Source organism: Larimichthys crocea, chromosome VIII (assembly GCF_000972845.2).
Source record: "Larimichthys crocea isolate SSNF chromosome VIII, L_crocea_2.0, whole genome shotgun sequence".
NCBI lineage: Eukaryota > Metazoa > Chordata > Actinopteri > Sciaenidae > Larimichthys > Larimichthys crocea.
The window spans coordinates 13031814-13052591 of NC_040018.1; positions in this window are offsets into that span (position 1 = coordinate 13031814).

The following is a 20778-nucleotide window of genomic DNA, read 5'->3' on the forward strand; positions in this document are numbered from 1 at the left end:
AGCAAAATGAATCATTGTCTTTGTGGTCGACTTCTATCGTACAACCTCATCATAGAGAAAAATCGGTACATTTAATTGACAGCTGGGAATGTGCTGCCATTAAACAAAGAAGAATATTTAAAGCTGATTATTTTCAACTCCCACACATTTATTTTGTCAGTTAAAGAGCATCAGGGTTACATGTTTCAGCTCCCTCCATAATCCAGATTTTTGTCCTGTGTGCTCAGCAGCAGCATTTATGTGGTTGTGAAATGATCAATGCAGGAGCGCCCATTCATCTCAGCTAACAGACCTGCCAGAGTGCAAAAAGGTCTTTTTTTTTAGTTTACAATATCTGAAGGTTTTTGTCTATTTGCGAGTTATGTGGATGTGATGAAAAAGCAATCTCTCTCTCCTTTTTTTTCTCTGCTCATTTCATTTCATCTTAAACTATCAGATTCTAATTAATGTCAATAAACTGGAGGGTTTTCAGATGGTACAAGCTTCACTAAAGGCCCATTATAAAAGGCTGAATAGCTCCATTCAATGATTTTATAGATTATACAGACGCTCAGTAGTAAGGATTTTCTGCTACATATATACACACAAATATATATGTATACACAACTAAAATCTCTCTTCTGTCTCACAGCAAACTATGTGAAGATGTCAGCTTTGTCTTTGGAATAATTAACAATTATTTTCATCAATCATCAATTATTTTGTGATTGTAAATGTCAGAAAATATTTTTAAAATGTACATCGCTCATTGTCAGTGCCCATGACGTCTTCAGATGTTCTTTTGTCTGTCCAACAGTCCAAAACTTGTGCTCATATTTAAAAAGCTGCAACCAGATGGTGGCCTCTTTTATTAAAAAATAACTTCAATGATTAATTGATTATTAAAATATTTGGCTATTAATTTTCTATCTATATGATTGTTTCAGCTCAATATTCCTATGAGGGTTTCAACTTCTTATTTTGAGATGAATCGAAAATGAAGAAAAATGCTCTGAGGTCTGCATGACTTTTATTGCACTTTGTCGTCACTCACAGAGTCTTTTTTTGATGTAATTACACTGCATTAACATGTACTAGTCAGATATTCAACCGTGCACCAGTTTCCTGGCTTTGTGGACTGTACTTTCAAATTCAGATCACCCAAAACATACAATTGAAATGTGATTCAGAAAAACATTTCATTGAAATCTGAAAGACATTTATTCTAATCACATGTCGGGATACAGTTCAAATGGCCCATGTGATGCTCAGTACGGATGGATTAAAGTGGATTGAAATTATAATGAGAAATTGATATCTCTGCTAAGTCAGCAGTCACACTGAAGGACTGAGTCAAAGATTAGCTTGTTTTATAACTCACAGTATGATACACCATGATGTCTGAGGATCACTGGCGAGCTCTGGTTTCTCTTTGTTCATGTTTATGACCTTCTTCTTTGTTTAAAGGGCAGTACTGAAAAACGAATCTTGTCCTTGTGAGTACAACCACTGGCTGTCCCGGCAACACAACGTGTTGTCATGAAGATGACCCCAAAGCCATGTCCACGTTTAACTGACAAGCCATAAACACCTGCAGGTGTTAGACCTGCAGCTTCTATCGATTTCTTTTGAATCAGAGCCAGTGGCAGGGACACTTTGAGGCTGGTATCAGGGGCTGAGATCCTCCCACTGAGTGATCCGCCCGGCCAAGCAGCTGTCACATTTACTCTGAACGAACGGCCTTCTTGTGGGCTGATTAATTAGTGTGTGTGAGAGGTTATCCTGTAATCATCACTGTGAGGTCCCAGAGACAAAGACACCACCACTGTAAGTTCCTCAGCTGTGGAGACAGCGACCATTAATCAACAAACCGCACACTTGACATGTAAGCATTAGGGCTTGACAACTTGGGTAAGATAAGTAAATTATTGTGATAAACTTTAAACTTATTCTTCTGAAGCGGCACCTTTAATTAACAGCGATAAATTACAGAGAATTTGTTGCTAAAACTTTTGTCCAAGTGGAGGCAGAGAATCCTTACCAGCTTCAAAAGGTGTTCTGACACTGACTCCCTGATCGTCTCACAATCCCCCCATTAAATGGTAGAAATGGTTGACACAAATCCACCCTTCATATGGTGTAGGAGGCTAACCCTTTGTTATGAACTCTCTGTGGGGGGCCGACAAGAAAAAGGAAATTTCCCCCGAGACACAGACTCACTTTCAATTAATCCAACTGCTGCACAGTGCAGATTGTTGTACAGGAGCCTGAAAAAATACTTAATTTGAGCTACAGATGCTTTCCAATTTAGTTTTAGCATTTGATGTGTTAGCATGAGTATATCCACAGGTAGACACATAACAGTTGACTTGAGTATACCACAAGACTATTTGGAGAATACATACAGTATATGTATGTATGTATTTGTAGATGCACCCATAGTAATCTGAACAGATTTATCCAAAATAAACAATTTTATATGCTGCATGTTTTCTTCATGCAGGACGAACATATTTACCAACCTCTCTGCAGTTAAATGACAGACATGTCATAATAATAATTATTCATAATGTCACATGACAAAAGCTGGCCTTTATTTCTGATCAGTATGTGTGTTCATAATTGTAATTGTAATTGTTTCTTTTAATTTCACACATAACACATTTACACACATCAATTGGATGCAGTTTTTATCATAAAGGTCAAACAACTACACTCTACGCTGTTTTCAGTCTCCAGCTGACTTTTTAGCATCTACACCTTATGAAAGATTAGAGCCTGACCGATAGTGGACTTTGGGGGCCTATACCGAATATTAGAGTGTAAAAAATGCAGATATGAATATACTGTATCATGTTTATCAAACATTTGAGTCAAAGATATGTAGTGGAGGCAGGTTATTTTACAGTTTAACAATAAACTTTATTGTTCAAAATGACATCAGTGCTTTGAAACTGTAAACTTTATTTAAAATAATTATAATTAACTGTATATGCACTATATGCGCTGATCTGTGATAGGACAATGTCAGCTGATAACATTGGTCCTACTGATACATCAGTCTGGCTCTAATAAAGAACTTGAGTGGACTCAAGTAATTTTAATAATCTTCACTGCCAACAGCTGAAGAGCTAAAACTCAGATGAGAATAGCCCTTTTTAAAAAGTTGTTCTGAATATTTGTACTTTCAAATAAGCCTACATATTAAATGAAGCAGCTGCAAAACTAAATTTCCTGATGTGGACACATGGCTGGTGAGATGGGAATCACAGTTCAGGCTCATTTATTATAGAGCCTTTCATCATCAAGTATGTCTCAAAGGACTTCAGAGAGAGTAAAGGCAAACCTTTCCAGATAGCCTGAATCATAATCATTCACATGACAAAGTGGAGTGCTGTAATACATGATGAAACAAGTGAAATGCAAGGCAGTGAACAAAGCACAAGACTCAGAATAGCTCCACCTGTCTAATTAATCTACATGTGGGAGACACAAAATCACAGGTGCCTGTACAATCTAATGCAATTAAACAATCCTGCAACAGTGCCGCCTTCTTGTATCTCACCATATAAAGTTTACTTGTTTTTTTTTGTTGAGACTGGGTGAGCCGGGAGCTGACTCTGGTAAATTATACATTGTGGTGTTTATATTGGATTGAATTGTAGAGCGTACACAATGTTGTGCTGATGGGGACAAAATACACTGAACACCTTTAATACATTACCTAGTACACTGCTTATTTGTGATTTATTTAATATTGCATGTACATCTCACACAGGGACTTTGTGATGCCCCAGCTCGCTAGAGGAAGGGGAAGCAACATAAAACCCAATGGATTCGGTAAAACAAAGCTATTTACTTGCAAGGAACTTAGTTATTCAACACAAGTAAAACAGGCCTGCGGATGCAAATAAATAAATAAATATTTATAATAAGCAAAAAAAGAGTCTTAAAAATAAGGGCCACAACTAACTCAAATCCAGTATAGAGGTAAAACCTTACTACCAGATCTCACCTGTCAGCAGTCAACAGCACCCCAGATCTTAGTGTTTCTAAACAAAGGTATTCTGAGTGTATGTAGTAATCAAACCTATGCCTGGCCCAGTCTCCAGGTAGTTAACAGGTGCCTCAGTGGAATTCACATAAGATGAACAAGGATTAACATCTTTTAGGGTGAGACAATAACTGAGAGGCACTTGAAGCACCACCCAGCTGCCAAGACTGACAAACTGGCCAAGTGTTTATCATGTTTCCTCAGAATTGCATCTCTGGAAGGTAAGCTGGAAGCAGGAAGTAGGATGGGGAGCACTTCAGCAGCAGGAACTAATCCCATGCAGAGAACCACACGTCAGCACAGAAATCAGCATCAGTCAAGTGCATCCTGCAAGCCAAAACTCTTGAGGGTCACTTTTAAAGTTGAAGCCAAGGAGGTCCTTACCCAGAGAAAAAAATAATGTGAAGATATTCTGCAATATATATATATTACATATATATATTCACTTTGAATATGTAAAGTATCAAAACTTCAGTCTTCTTTAAAAAGAGTGCAATTTTGTTTACTTCACCCAAAAAAGTAGACCAGACTATAGACCAGATAATATATACAATAAAAAATAATAATGTAGAGAGCCTAGATAATAAAGCCAGAGATAAAAGGAACAGGAACCGGAACCTGCCAACATGGTAATACTGTATCTGTATATGCAAAGCAGCATTTAATGTGGTCAAAGTTAATAAATCAGTCTGAATTGATGAATGAATGACTCTCTTGCTGCTGCTTTATATTTTCCATCAGTTCATGAAATCCCTGCAGCATTTGAAGGGAGCCTGATGATAAATCCTCATTCAGCCTCTGAGAAGTGCAGTGTAGCTACGCACAGGTCATTTATTGTGTTTACCTGCATTAAATCTCCTGAAAACGACAGCAGGCTGCTACAGTACCCACACAGACCTCGACACACACTGGTTTGGTTATAACTTCATACTCTACTTTTTATAAAGGAGATGTCTGGTTACCTGAGCACCCGAAAATTTTCTTTTCAGCATATAGCATCTCATGTTCTGTGCTTGGAACACGTTGCAGTGGAAAGGCTTTTATGTAACATTAATTACCAAACTACCAAACAATATGGGGGCTAAAATAGTATCATATATCATCATATCAGCAGTTTCACTGAATCATCTTTATTTATTTTACTTTATTTTATCTTTCGTCAACTAGCAGATGGAAAATCATACTCCATCTACCTTTGGCTGCAGATTTATGGGTATATGTGTTCATGTCATGATTTTCTGAAACATCCAATGACTTGAGGTAATGTTTTTTTCATTTGCTGAGCTGATGTTTAAACTGTGATCAGAGGTATGAGACCAGTGATGTAACACCTTCTTACCTATATTCACCTTTACCAGGCCCCTTTTTCACATTGTGCTGCTGCACACACGTGAACAAATGGAAGGTGCACGTGGAGACACCCACATACTACTATACCACCTTGCATTTGGTATTTATTATATTAATCTGAGGAATATTGAATAATGACTTAAAAATAAAAATAATATGAAATCCAATAATAAAATCCAAACTAACCTAATCTAAAAATCTGTGAATGGACATAACGACATCTCTTACAGCTCTACAAATGAAACCAGCTACAGAAAAGTTTCTTATAATCTTTCATCCAGGAGAACTCATTAGAAATGATGGACATTTTACAAAAGAGTAGCACTTGAATCATCATATAATGAGCAATAAAACATAAAATAGACTTTGTAAGCAGTTCTCACCTAAATCACATAATAGATCACATATTATCTCTTCAGGAAGACAAAAAACTGTGCACACTGAGGTCTTTGACTACATTCTGCTTCCTATAAAGATCTACACTGTAGTGATCATTGCAGGACTGTTGTGCAAGATTACACTACACACCAGTTATTCATGCGTCCACATACTGAAGCATGGCCTTGTCTACTCGACACCACCTACCTTGAACATGCCGACAAACATGAAAAACCTCTCAATCAAAGCCGTGTGCAGCTGGTGAAATCTCATATGCAGTGCGGCGTCCTTTCACAAAGAATAATTTTAATAATCTCATCTCTCGTGCATTTTGAGGTCAGTGCGTTTAGAGTTAATAACATGTTGTGCTCTGCAAGCAGCCTGTGAAGCACAGCAACTCATCTTTTCAAATAAATCCACCACATATGAGAAGGTCTTAAGTGGGCTTACAGCCTTAATGGACCAAGAAAACAAGACATGTATGTCTTTAATGTTGGCAAGTATTTGCAGAAAAAATTAGTTCAGAAAATGATTAAAACAGACAAACCCAGAGGGTAACCAGTGAGAGGACTGGTTTGATCTCTCTCAGCATGGGAGAAACAATTCAGCGAGATGAAGGCACTCAGGTGTTTATGCAATGTAGAAAAATTAACTGATGTATCAGAAAGTGATGGCAGGAGGTTTAAAGGAAAGCAGCAGACAGTTTTGCTGGAAATTGAAGGACAAATATAGGTGAACTCACTTGGGCTTTGAGAGGAAAAAGAGTTTACAAGCTCAGTTTGGTGCCTAAACTGAGGGGGAAGGAGGCGGGGAGGACTTTATCCGTGCAAGCAGGAAGCGGTCAATTGAGGTTATGGTCATATGTGTAAGGTAGGAGACGATTAAGACATTTTAATATCATCATTACTGTTCATGCTTAATTTAAAACTGCAAAACGACATGATGGCAAGCCAATGTTGACAAAGATTAGCCTCCAAATACACTGCTGCTACAGTAAATATCCTTCTGCTGCAATGACTCAAGCTCATCCTTAATTCTAAAAATGTAAAAAAAATACACTCTGTGACAAGTTAAACAGAATAATAATTACCGAATGTTGTTTTGAAAACATTTATCTTTTCAGTTTTATGACAACTTTGACGGTAAAAAACTAGGACACAACAAGAAAAATTTAAATAAACACATTTCTGATGTGTGTAAATCCAAGCTTACCATGAAGCTGACAAAGCTCCTAATGCTAGAACTGAAGATCCAGTGGATACAGTAGCTAATTATGTAGAAAGTTTATTTCAACATATCCGGTAGACAGTAAGTCAATGCTTTGGAAGCTTTGTAGCTTTGCTATGTTTGAACAGACAAACAACACAGCGGTTTAACAGTTTATTTGAAAGCAGGGATTATATGTGAATAGGAGGGTGGAGATCCAGGTGAGAGGGAATCTAGTGTCTGGTGCAGGGCCGGTCGTGGTGTGGCAAGGTCTGAAGGAGGAGCAGGTATTAACAACAAGCAGACTAAAACAATGTTCATAAGTTTAAGTGTGTTACAACATTGGTTACTGAACAAGTCTGTTTTTGTTTTGTTTTTTATTAAAATTTTATTTTGGAAAGAAGTAAAAACAGATCCAACTCTCCAAATTAAAGTACACAGCCCCTAAATGAGGAGAATTTGAAAGCCTGACAAACTTGCTTTGTCTAGTTATGGTTGCTGAGCTATGATTGGACAATAGTAGTTGGTGGCAGGGGCTTAGGAGGCGGTCAGTTAAACACATGAATTGATCATTATAACACGACTGCTAATAAATCTTTGAGTGTCATCACTGTCAAAAGTCAAATATTACTTTTTAATGTATATTTCAGCAACAGAAGCTAAAGTATTTTTGATCACGTTGCAGGATTTATAACCTGTACTCAGAGTTGTCTGATGGCCTTTTTCTCAGTGGCTAAGGAGCAGAAATGCACTTATCATCACTGATCATTATAATTTCATAGACTGGCATAAATTCTCATAAATTTTCTTTTTGTCCTACTTTCTCTATTTTAGCATCTCTCATGCAGAAATGAAATGAACAGGCCAAACTAAGCAGAGTATTTGATGTCACACAAAATGACAACCCCAAAGCCTCTACAGTACAGTGTGTTTTGTCTGTGGGTGAAGAAGAGTAAATCCTTTCACAGTCATGACAAAAGGCTTTGTGTGGCATCATGGGGCCTTGCTCACATTCAGTCACCCCAAAGTGAACATGCTTTGTATATTTGCTTTTAACAGTATAATACACAGAATAGTTTCATTTTGTCATTACCACAGCAAATGAACAAAATAACTGTCTTTATCCAGGAACACTTATGTCTCTAAAGATGGTGTGTTCCCTTTCCACATTGCACTCACTCTTAGGCACAAATTTAATCCTGATAAAATGAGCTTTGCAAAAGAAAATAATCTCCCTTGAATCCCTTTGTCTATAAGCCTTTAAGCCAGGAATGATTTGCTATTTCTAACAAGTCTAAACATTTCATGCTCAAAAAAAAAAAAAAAACTCTTAAAATATGAAGTGTAACAAGCAGAAATTCATGCAGCAAATCCACTTAAACAATATTGTCTAATAATAAAGGTGATGAGTTCAACAGTTTTCAGTCTTTAGTCGAGGCCCATCATGTTTGTGTGTGTGTGTGTGTGTGTGTGTGTGTGTGTGTGTGTGTGTGTGTGTGATTTAATAACATCACGTGATATGAAACACATTTGATTTATGAACAAATGAGGTCACAATTAAGTCCTCTTGGGAAGAAGTGGTAACAAAGTAATAAAAAGGCATCTGTGGAGTTTTAATTATCAGTTTCTGCTCTGGAAAATATCACAGTCCTCTATCGTCTATTGCTCTGATCTAAAATCTTAAAAATCTTTACATTAGTGCTTAATCACAGCAAAAGAGAGAACATGTGCTGATAAAGAAAAAGAGTGATTAGTCAAATGCAGCCATGGTCATATAAAGCATACTGCTGACTGCGCAGCTTTCATAAATAAATCAAAGTCTGACCGTACTGTATAAACATGTGGTCGTCTAATTCTGATGCATATTAAACAGCTGCAGTCGATGCCAAAATAAAAACTACCGCAGGAGATACGGCCTGAATAAAGCTATAAACATCTTTACTTCAAGAACAGACTCTTTACCTCTTTAACTCTTCATCTTCATTCAGGTGGAAGTCTGTTTTTTTATTAAGACACACTAATGTGGCGACGGCTGTACAGTAAACGATATCCCATGCTTTAAACAACTGGCAGCAGTGTAATGAGCAGTAAATGTAGCCTAATAGATTGAAACATTTAGAGTAGAGGGATGCTGTATTTGTCTATTAATATGCATTGCCTGTCAAATATTGTTTGTCCACTATTGTCCTTAATGTCTATTTGGTGAGAACATTAAAAATATATAAAAATAGCACATTGCACCAGTGAGTTGGTACAAAGTGTTTGCAACATGCTTCACTCGAGTATTTTTTGCTGAAGTTTTAACATGTTATCTTAACAAAACTATGTATTTTAGTTTGACATTGAGGCTTCACTGTTCATTTATTTATTGTGTCATGTGTGTCAAGTGCCAAACCCACATGGACCAATTAGACTCCAAAAATACTGTAGTTGAGGATGAGTTGTCAGACAAGACAACAACATCCATCCATTTCCTGTAACCGCTTACATTCATCAGGGTCACGGTGGGGCTGGAGCCTATCCCAGCTGACTTTGGCGTGAGCTGGGGTACAACTTGGACAAGGTGCCAGCTCATCGCAGGGCATATAGAGACAAAAAACCATTCACAAACATTCACACCTACAGGCAATTTAGAGTCACCAATTAACCTATTAAGTGCATGTCTTTGTACTTTGTACACGCGAGAACCCACACAGACAGATGTGTAGCTGTGAGGTGACATTGCTAACCATTGCATGAACACAACATATAAAATGATATTGCAAACAAAGACATTTGTCTCCTGTCACAGGATCTACAAATAACCCCAAAAAAGGTTTCCCTCAACCAAGTTCGACACAGACTGTTCCAGAGCTCATAACCATTCTGCACAGCCTGAAATATGATGTACATGAACGTGTATTTAAAAAATAATTTAATTACAACTGTACAACTTTAAGCATGTAGACCTTTGACTTCACTCAGCATCACATGCCTTCACAGAACAAACAAATATGAAATATATTTATATAAATATATTTCTCACTTTTGGTTTCAGGCTGAGAACACAGCACATGATTTACAGAGCAAATGTGCTGTAGCGGGAAAACAAAACAAAACAAATTTAACTTAATTTCATTTGGACTTTCAGCTGCTCTTTAAAACAAAAAAATTACATACAGCTAAATGTTAATTAAGTGGAAGAAGTTCAAATTCTGAAAGCAGCGAGGATGCAGAGCTCAGAGTTTGTTTATGTGAACAAAAACAAAAACTAACTTTAAATGGACTATAAAGAGACAGGACATGAACACATGTGATTGAATGGTATGTAACATGACAGTATGAAACAACCTCTGTGCCAGCCCAAATGACTGTGAGGCACTATTAAAACTTGCAGTGATGAGGTAAATCCAGGTGAAAATCATTACCATTCATCTTACTGATGTCTTTATTAAATCTCTACCAATCACAAGGGAGAAGATGTAAATTAAGGAAGTACAAGTCAGAGAGATGCAAGATATCTGGTGGGTATTCAAAGGACTGAAGTCAACACCAGTTGAGCTTAATAATCATATATTGTAGATCAGAGCTCTGTTATAAAGGAATATGCTCCTTTTCACTCAAGTGTACTTCTTTCAAATTCCCAAAGGAAAAACTAACTACAAACTACCTGCAAACTACAAACTACAAAAAGAGTACCTGAAAGGATCATACTGAGGAGGTATGAGCACCTGAAAGAAGTACCAGACACTTGATAGTTATTGTGTTTTTGACCACTATAGTTGATGCAGAGATAAAAGACAAGTAGCGGGTCTAGCTATAAAAAATGTAGCCTCATACATTTTAATAGGCAGTTCCTTTGGTAAGTAGCTTTACATACAGCGCACACACACACAGAGACACACACATACAGTTGCTTGAAGCATTATTGACCTATACGTTTGATGAAAAAGATACACTTACATCTGGTTGGACCCTGGTTGCCCTCGGTGCTATAAAATGGTCTCTGGTGTGCAGTCTGCACTTTAGTTTCATACATCAGTAGAATCTGATTTACACTTCAAAGCAAGCCAGCGAGGGACAGGGGGAAGGAATGACTGAGAGGGAAGGAAGAGAGAGAAAGAGAGACTGACTGGCCCCTGGCTTAGAGATTTGATTTTCATTAAGCAAGAGAACATAAAAGTGAAATGAATTAAAGTGTAAATCTTTGTTCCCTTTGGTCACTCCAGGTTAGTTTGTCTCTTGCCATCAAGGCGGGCAGGCTACCCAGCTGGTAGAGTTACAGATCCAGGCACAGCTTTGATTAGTGACTCGATCTCCATCTTCCAATCGCGCTGCTCCTTCTGTTTCTTTACTTCGTTTCTTTTGTTGTCTCATGGGTGGGGGGGGTACGAGTAACTAACCTTTGCCTCTGCTGGAGCTGTAAACCGAGAATGCACTGCTTCCTTTTATTAGACACGGCTATGAAGTCAGGACTGTGCCTGCTTTGTCAATAGAAAACACAAGACTAAGCTCAGAGATGATAAGGTGCTGCTTACCATGCTTAAAATAGCTCTCACCTCACAGTTATAGCTTAAAATAGCAGGCAGAATTTACTTTATTTTAACCTGCATCTAGTGTACACAGATTTTGCATGGTTTGCAGGTAAAATCCACATGAATAATGCAATTATGCAGTGTTTTAATGCTTTTTTACACTGAGCATTTGTAAATATAACATAAATGAAATCTGTTAAATTAACAATAAAAATCTCAGTTTATATCTTTACATGAAAATGTATCATTTGAAATTAGTATGCATTTCTTCAAAATACAATATATTGTGTGTTTTTTCATTTACAAGCGTTTTTTAGTTATCCCAGTCGATCTTCTCAAGTACAAACACTCAACAAACAATAAACTTGTTTCAGTTACGTTGTTCTGTAATCCCGCCGAAAACAGCATAGTGCCACATTTTACAGAGGCTGAGTTTACGGTTGAGTCGACTGAGCTTTGAAGTAAGAAAAAGGTTTGCCAAGTAGCTGGTTAGATTAGATATTACTGTCTTTTCGGTTTTCATAATGTTGTATGTGTTTTTTCTGGAGTTCTGGCTCAGAACGCCAGCCAACAGGACCGCCAGAAATTAGACGGCGCCAGCCTGTTGGGAAGCTAGTTTCTAGTTTATATAACTTTGTAGAGTCTTTTCGTTTAATTTGAAGATGAACGTTAGCCTCTTGTGTGACGTTAACTTGCAAGTTAAGTGGATACAAAATAGATGATTCTAGTGTCATTTGAAGTTAACATTAGTATGTGGCTATAAGGAAAAACCTGCACACTCCTGCATAAGTGTCACATATTTGATACGTCCTCCACGTGACTTCAAACCCCAATGAGAGCGTTTCAGAAGCCAGCGTTTAGCCCGCCAGACTTTGTTTACTTGCTCAGATTTGTCCATTTTCCTGGTGTATGTTCTTCTAAACATGCTTCTACATGTGTAAATATGCTAGTAGTAGTTAGTTAGTTTTGTTTTCACGGCCGGCAGTTTGCACAGGGTATTTTATTTTGAAAATCCACCTGATTCTCTTTGCTTTTTCTTTGTCTGTTTTCCGTCCGATCAAAGTGGTCTGTGCAAATTGACACGTGCTGGCATCGCTGCCGGTCGTAAAAACAGACAAAAGCGAAACTAATCAATTAATTAATTTCTTGAATGTAAGAAATTAGTTTTGGAAGTAAAGTCTACTTCATTTAGTGAGTAAAGTCTATTTAATTTAGTAAGTAAAGTCTACTCTTCTCTCTACTTGAAAAATTAAGCTGACTTTACTTGATAATTAATACTTTACTTGCAAAACTAATTTCTTGCACACAAGAAATTAAGTAGCCTATACAAAGACTAGCCTTGCTTTATGTACATAATAATCTGATACAAAAAGTTGCCTTACCTTTTTTAAGTAGATCAAGCTCAATATTTTTATCAGTGTAACTATACACTGATGACCAAACTGAAGGAAAATGTCTAATTATTACAAGGCAGCATTAAAAACACCAGTACTCCATAAATCACAGCAGACTCACAGGCAGGCACTTGGTAGAGGTTTTGCAGCCAGACACTGACTTTGTTCTTTTATTCGCTATTTCAGCATCATCCTATGATATTCAGTAAACCATTCATGCCAGACAAACAATATGAGGACCATATGTTGGTTGACTCTTCAGCATACAGACAAGATGTTTGGTCTGCAGAAATCATATAGAGAAGACAAAAGTGCTGATTTGTAGAGATACTTAAAGTCCCTAAAGTAATCCTTCAAACCTCTGGATACTAAACTTAGCAGTCCTGACTCCGGCTGGCTGTCACCAATGCTTACTGGTCGCAAGGCCTTCTTGATTTAAGTGGTGTAAGTTTGTCAAAAAAGAAGCCTCATTTCTGATCACTTCCTGTAGTTATTGGCGTTATTATTTTGGTTATTTGCGCAGTTTATCAGATATTCGTTTTGTATTTCGTATTGTTATGCATTGAGTAAAATATAAAATATGTCACTTAGTCAGTGGTTGTCAGTTGAAGTAAAAAGCTTGGGAACCACTGTTTACGACCATCAGAGGAAACAGAGTAGGACAAAGAGCTCTTTGTAGGAGCAGAAACAAGTAGTTTATCTTCCTTACATGTGTGCATCACTCCATTAATAACAATTAGTGTTCCGTTTTGAATTTATGATCACAGAGGTTGTGACTAAGCCAACAGGAACATTAAATAACAAAACTTGGTCTTCACTTGTCTTAATTATGAGACATAATACGGTAAAAAGACAAATCTTCAAGCAAAAGTATGTCTCACTTGCTCAGGCATGCATTTATTAAATTCAAGTCTCGGGTTCGCACACTTCCTATCCTATCTCATATCCACTCGTTCTCACTTCTCTCTGTCATCTGAACTGTTAGTTTTCACAGCTCTGCATGCCAGAGGAACACCGGAATTAGTCATGCAATTATATTTTTAGCTCTGCATACAGTAAATCACTACTAAAACGACGAAATCATTATCATCATTCAACAAACTATTTCCAGTAAATCATATATTATGTTATGTTTTAATGTATTCCATATAATGCCAAGTCGTAGAGAGACAAGACTGATAGCATCAGTTGTTTCAGCAAAATGACATGAACACAATAACACAGACTAAAAATAGTCTTAAAACAGGATAACCATCATTTCCTAACATGAACCACAGTTATTATGGTAACCATGACAATGAAGGTTCCCAAAGCTTCATTAAATAGTCACAGAGTGAGTAGTTACAATGCTCGGTAATGCTCACAATACTCTGAACTGATCCGTGAACTGTGTAGAGAAGAACTGAACATTGTTTCATCACTTGCTCTCACTGGAGCACCAAAAATAAACAATGGAGCACACAAAGGAGTTTAAATATGTTGTCAGTGTAACTTAACATTCATATTAATCGAAGATAACAAAATACAAATATTACATTATAACATGTAAAAATGTAGCATTATCACAGCTTGCCTAATTATCTGTAAATAATCAGCATAATATGTTTCTCCCAACCTTAGCAACACTGTTGCAGGTGTTTTGATCCAAAACATGATCTTTCTCTAAACCAAGTCATTTTTGTGCCTTAACCAAAACCAAACACTAACTATCATGTTGTCATGCCATATACCTTATGCCTTATCATTATATAAGGATGTCATCCTGTGGCTTGCATCAGACAATTCTTCTGTGTGTCACTGTAGAGGGTGTGGACAAACAATGTATTTGTATGATTTGGAAATGGTCTTAGACGTCACGGGATGAGAAGCACAGTTGGAACTGATAACTGAACTGAAACTGGTCCATTGTTTACATTGTCAAAATGTCTATTTCATCTTGTACTGTGCATTGTGCCAATAACAATAACAGTTTTTGTATAACTGGGTGTTTTCAATGTATAAACTATAACACACACAACAAAATCACGCTGATCTTGGCAATATTTAAAGAAGCTCATCAGGGTAGGTGTGTATATGAAGTGTTACATATAATACAGTATATTTCAATTTTGAGTTAAAGTTATTTCTCACATAAAAAAAAAACTTGAATGTGAATCTCATGTAATGAGGGCAGATGTGTTGTTGTGTCACTGTTACTTTACAGATAAATATGAAGCTGTGTTACATGAGCAGGGGCGGGAAATTGAGGTAACACAACTTCATGGGTGTTAAATATAACACTGAAGCAATTAAAGAACATTTTAAAGACCTTGATCCTACATGAGCTTCCTGTGAATTCTTTCCATTCTGTGAAGATGTGACTAACAAGCATGCTGCAACCTTCAGAAACTAGATCTATAAACTGCAAGCATCTCACCTGTAAATCTGTCACACAGTCGAACTAACAAAGTCAAATACTCCACTGAGTTTATAGACAGCCCTGTCTCCTGGAATTTATTTATGTTAATTTGATTCCCTGATTACATTGTGGTGGAAAATATAACAAGAACATCTATCTTGCGATAACTTTAACTAAACCCTGGCAGTGTCTAAATATGACCATGAAAGGTTTGGTAGCGCTGTAGTTACTAGGAGCTAATATTTTGGTGGAAAACAAATGCTAGCTGGGCCAAGTAACAACATTTACATACTATGATAATAGGAAATGTAATCCGACAAGCATCATGTTTTATTAACTGTAAGTAGGAAGAAGGTCAGGGTGAATGCTGAATGTAGGATAAGGTGCAGGGATTTAGGCCAGGATTTAGGCTTAGGCTTGGGAAACAAAAGCACTGTGGTAATATTGGAATAATATTGTTTGACATTATTATAGTGAACATGTTTCGTCTTTCAAGTCACTGCTGAATGTTTAACCATGACGATGATCTCTGCCAAACCTTGAAGAAGAAGTTCTGATTGATGATGGACCTCTAACTTAGTTTATAGCCTAGTTAAGGTGGAATCAAATAAAAGGCTTAAAAACTTTTTTTTATCCCAAACTAATAACTGGATAACTGGATTCCCTGTATGTCAAGTAGGAGCTGTATAAGGTGCTGTGGCCTAAACCCCTTTAACACATGTCACTTGTTGTCAGTGTTGTGTTTTTACTAATTTAATTTACTAATGTAATCTTTTAGTATCTATCTAAATGTAACATACCTATCTGACCAATCTTTATACAGTTCCTGTCTGAGAATTTCATCACATGGATTATTAAAGTTTCATCTTACAAAGCCACGATCGAACAGGTGATTAGTCTTTCTTGCCCAGTATAAAGGACTGTATGAAAAGAAACAAACTTTGAAGTTAATCACGTGCTAACATGTTGCAATACAGTATCAGTCTTCTACTTTCCCCCTAAATTCTCTTCTTTAAGATCCTTTCTGAAGATTCTGCTGACTCAATTAATAAATAAGTAAAGGAAAAAACAAAGAAAACATATGGCATTAAAGAAACAGCGATGCAGGATCACCATCAAGGCATTCATGTATACGCTAACTGATATTGTCCTTGAGGCATACAGAGCAGTAAAATTAAATTGGCCCTGTGTAACAACAGCATCAAATCCAAATGCCTATGTTTGCAAATGGGATGTAATGGTGCCTGCTTGGTATACACGCTGAGCAGGCTAGATAGTTTTCTACCCCTGAGCTTCCTGCTGGGTCACTACGGGTGTTTCACACAGCTTGAGCACGTTCTGTAGCATCATCAATGAAACCTGCAACCCACAGACCGGCTCTATTTAACAGCCGCAGCCTTGATAAAGCCTGTCTGTCTTTACTCCCTCTGATCATAGAGCTAATGGCCTCTGCAGGAAGGAGTCTGAGCTATTTTGCTGAGCAAAGTGGAAGTTCTTAGTTTCCTGTGACCAATCAATGGTACGTCGAGAGTCACCAGTGCCTCTGTTAAACTGCAGAAATTGGCGGTGACTACAGGTGACGGATTCATTTTGGGACTCAATTAAATCTGGTTTCCTGGTGCGGCATCTGCTAATGGGATTCACCAATTGAAGGACAACCTCTGGACTAGAGGGAGAGGAGGACGGCTTTGTGTACCAAAGAAGAACCAATAGAGGTTAAACTCGGGCTGGCACTACAGAATGCCTCTAACGACGAAGAACATGTACAGTTTAAAAAGTCATTTATCCCACGCTCAGCTGGCTGCTCAATTCCTAGAGACTCAATTTCAAGTGTTGTTTGTAAAGTGACTATAATGAATATTTTTATGGTAACAATGGATCACAGGACCACTTCTGTGTGAAAGGGTTTGCTCATAATACTTAAAATACAGAGAATTCTTACCCAACATAACAGTTCCTCTCAGCTCTACAGAGTTTTATAGCACAATTTCGCCATCTGTTGTGTCTTTCCAGCCCACAACTGTACTGTTCTGGTTCCAATCTCATAGTGTAATTTCCAGCAAAAAAGCTCTAAAACCCCATTGTACACAACCTGCTCTGCACCAGACAGACCAGTTAGCAACTAGCTGATGAACTGAACAGTCAAAGAGTTGAATATTTCCCTCAGGATTTGGCCAAAAACCAAAAACAGAGCTAAAATACACTGAGCAGATGTTACTCAGATTCTTAGTTAAACTGTATTTGTTAAACATCCATTTTCTTTCTGATATTCATTCCTGGAACCTGTGCCAGGTGATGTTTACAAATCTTTCTGACAACTAAATTGAAGGCTCAACATGCTGCAGATCGAACAAGACAAACATAGGTGTTTGCTTTTAATAATACATACAAATACAGGTGTGCAGCTACTGCAAGTGTACATTCACCAGTGTTTACTTACTTTACAAACCATAACATAAAGCAGGTATGATGATGTACAGTAATAAAAATGTCATTATCCTCATTATTTGCAATATAATTATATTAACATTACATAATACCAGCGCCGGTCCTGGCCACATTTGCGCCCTGGGCGATTTAATCCAGCACAATCTTTTGGTTAAGGCCTATATAGTCACAGTCCTTCACTGTCTAATTACTGTATGTTTAATTATGTTTCTAATCATATTTGTTCTTTATCAGGTCAATTCACTGTTAAGACTCACTCTAATGTTTAATGTGTTCTTTCATCAGATGCACCTTTACCCATTTGTTATTATTAAGAAATAATGAAAAATGGTTTTGGTGCCTTGGAGATGCATTGATGTAAAATTAAGAAATTTAGCAAATTAATAAGTAATGTTTAGGTAACTGGAAACTCCTCTCCTGACTGTTTATTAAAGCGACATTTTGCTACACTGCTACACTGACTTGAAATCAGGTGAATAGTGCCTCTGTCATTCTCACTCTGTGCTACACCCATCTGTTCTCATACTATGAAACTTTGGGCTCCCAGAACGACCCAAAAAATAAATATGTCTTTTTCTGAATCACTACGGGACACAATTGGTCTGTTACTGCGTCATTGTTGTCCTGGTTACAAAATCGTTTTTAGTTGTGAGTGAATACCTCCAGCTCAAGTCTGCCTGTGAGGAGGGGCTATCCAAATACAGATCTGAATGGCAGGCAAAGTGGATCAGTTTTTTCAGGGAATGAGTATGAGGCGAAATAGTAGGTGGACTGTCAACCTGACCTGAAGCAACAGCAGGAGACTACCATATTTGAGCTGCTTGAGGGCTGAGGATGCAAGATCAAATCACTGTTGACTCCACCAACTATTTTACATATTTTGTGAAACTGGATCATATTTTATGGAGAAAATGTTCCTCTGATGGACAATAAACTGCTGCAAACTATAGCTGCTGTTAGCAGCTAAAGTTGCTAGATTAGTTAGTTAGCTGTGCTGTCTGGACTTGGGAGGTTTTCAGGCCTGAAGACGGGAAGTAACTCTGGAATGGGATCAAGAACTGGAGTTGGGCAAGAGGGCAATGTAATTGGACTCAGCAGAGGTGGAGCATGGCAGAGGCAAACAGAAGAAGAAGGAGGACGGAGGCAGCTAAGAAGATTTTCAGTTGTTGGCGAGAGCTTTGAGAAATAAAAGACTGAAAAAAAAGACCCAAGCTGGGCTTCTTGCTGCTGGATTAGTCAGTGATATCAGCCTGCTGCTGATGTTTGGACAAAGATGTTAACAAAATTGTTAACTTACTAGGTTTTAATTATAGGTAATGCAATTATAAAAAATACATGTGCATAACTGTTTATATTTACATCATGTTATTACACTCTAAAACTGGGGGTGACAATAACAACAACAACTTTTTAAGCCTCAATAATCAAGATTAAAGACACAAATAATTAAAGCTAAAACATGTTGTCAGGTCTTTGGATGGTCATTTTCTGATTGTTGATTCTCTGTTCTGTGTGCATTAATCAGATTTGCAGTCAGTGAGCAGATGTATGTGAATCACTGGACAGTGACCTTGAGGAGTGAATCTTCTCAACCTAATTAAATCATTACTGCTCCTCCAAGTCCCATAAATCAACTTGTCACTCTCCAACTGCCAACAGATGTAGAGGACAATAGAGAATCTATTACATTCAAATATAACTGCTGATACAAAACACCATCACCATCATGTTGTTGTGGATGGGAGGACAAGGGAGCCTGATGAGCAGAAGGAGTTTCAGCTACTTTCAGCAACATAATTTGCTGAGGGGTGATTGTACATTGATTTACACTGTTGCCTAAAATCTAATGGAAAGTAGATGGAGTGATAACCCTTAAGTGATTTGCTGAAACTATTTCCACCTTATTACCTGAAAAAAAAAAAATCTATATTTTTCTCAAACTGAAAAAAAACCTTTCAGGAAAAACAGCAAGGTATCTTTCACTGAAATTACCACTGTAGTCGTACTGTATTATATATACACTCTACATGTAAAGTTAATGTATAGAATATATACTCTCCTGTATATTCACTGTATTATCCACATATTATTGCATGGTCTTTATTTCTATCTTATCATATTGACATTTATAAAACCACAAATAACAATACAATTTTACAAATAAAATTAACTATTCAATATTTTTAACAAAAAAATAATATTTATCAGTAATAACAAGGTAATAGCCATCAAATATATTGCAGTAACATATTATTAATATCTGGGTAATGGTAGGGTTTTTAAAATTGTGTAACAGGTTAATTATCTGGCAAAATATATATTATGAAGGCACCATATTAGAATTTATTCTCACAGTTATATGCCTATAGACATGGCCTTAATTTCTGTCTTATCATATTGACATTTATAAAAACCTCACTGTACTTCAGAAACAGTAGTGATATGGAATAGCAAGAAAAGAACTATATATAATATAATATGTGTGTGTAATAACACCGAAATAATCAGGTAGTTTATTATTGTGATAATAAAATGTACTCTTTGTAACAGCAGGTTTTCATTTTTAATATGTTGAATATTTTTTTTATTTTGAAAAAATGTATGAATTAATATTGTATATTATTATTATGTATTATAATGTATTTTCACAGTTACAAGACCATATGCTATTCCTTCATACTGACATTTATAATTTTTAAAGCTAGAATGTACTAAACATTTTAAATAACCTTGAATTGTAAGATAAACAGTAATTGTGAAATATATTGTAATAACAGTGTAATAATATGACATATCTATGCTAATAAAGAGAATATCTGCTTGATATAAGTTTAATATTTGTAGTAGAATAATATTAGACATTAAAAGATAAAATATTATTGTTATAATAGAGAGGAAACATCTCTCTCTCAAAAATGTATTTTAGCTAATAATGAGTCAGAACTATCAGCACAGGTGTAAAGCATCATCTGATGTCGTGTTGATCAGAGCACATGTTCTGTTAAGTAACTAATTCTAGCCGGCTGGTCTTCCACAAATTGTCATTGTAGCGAACAC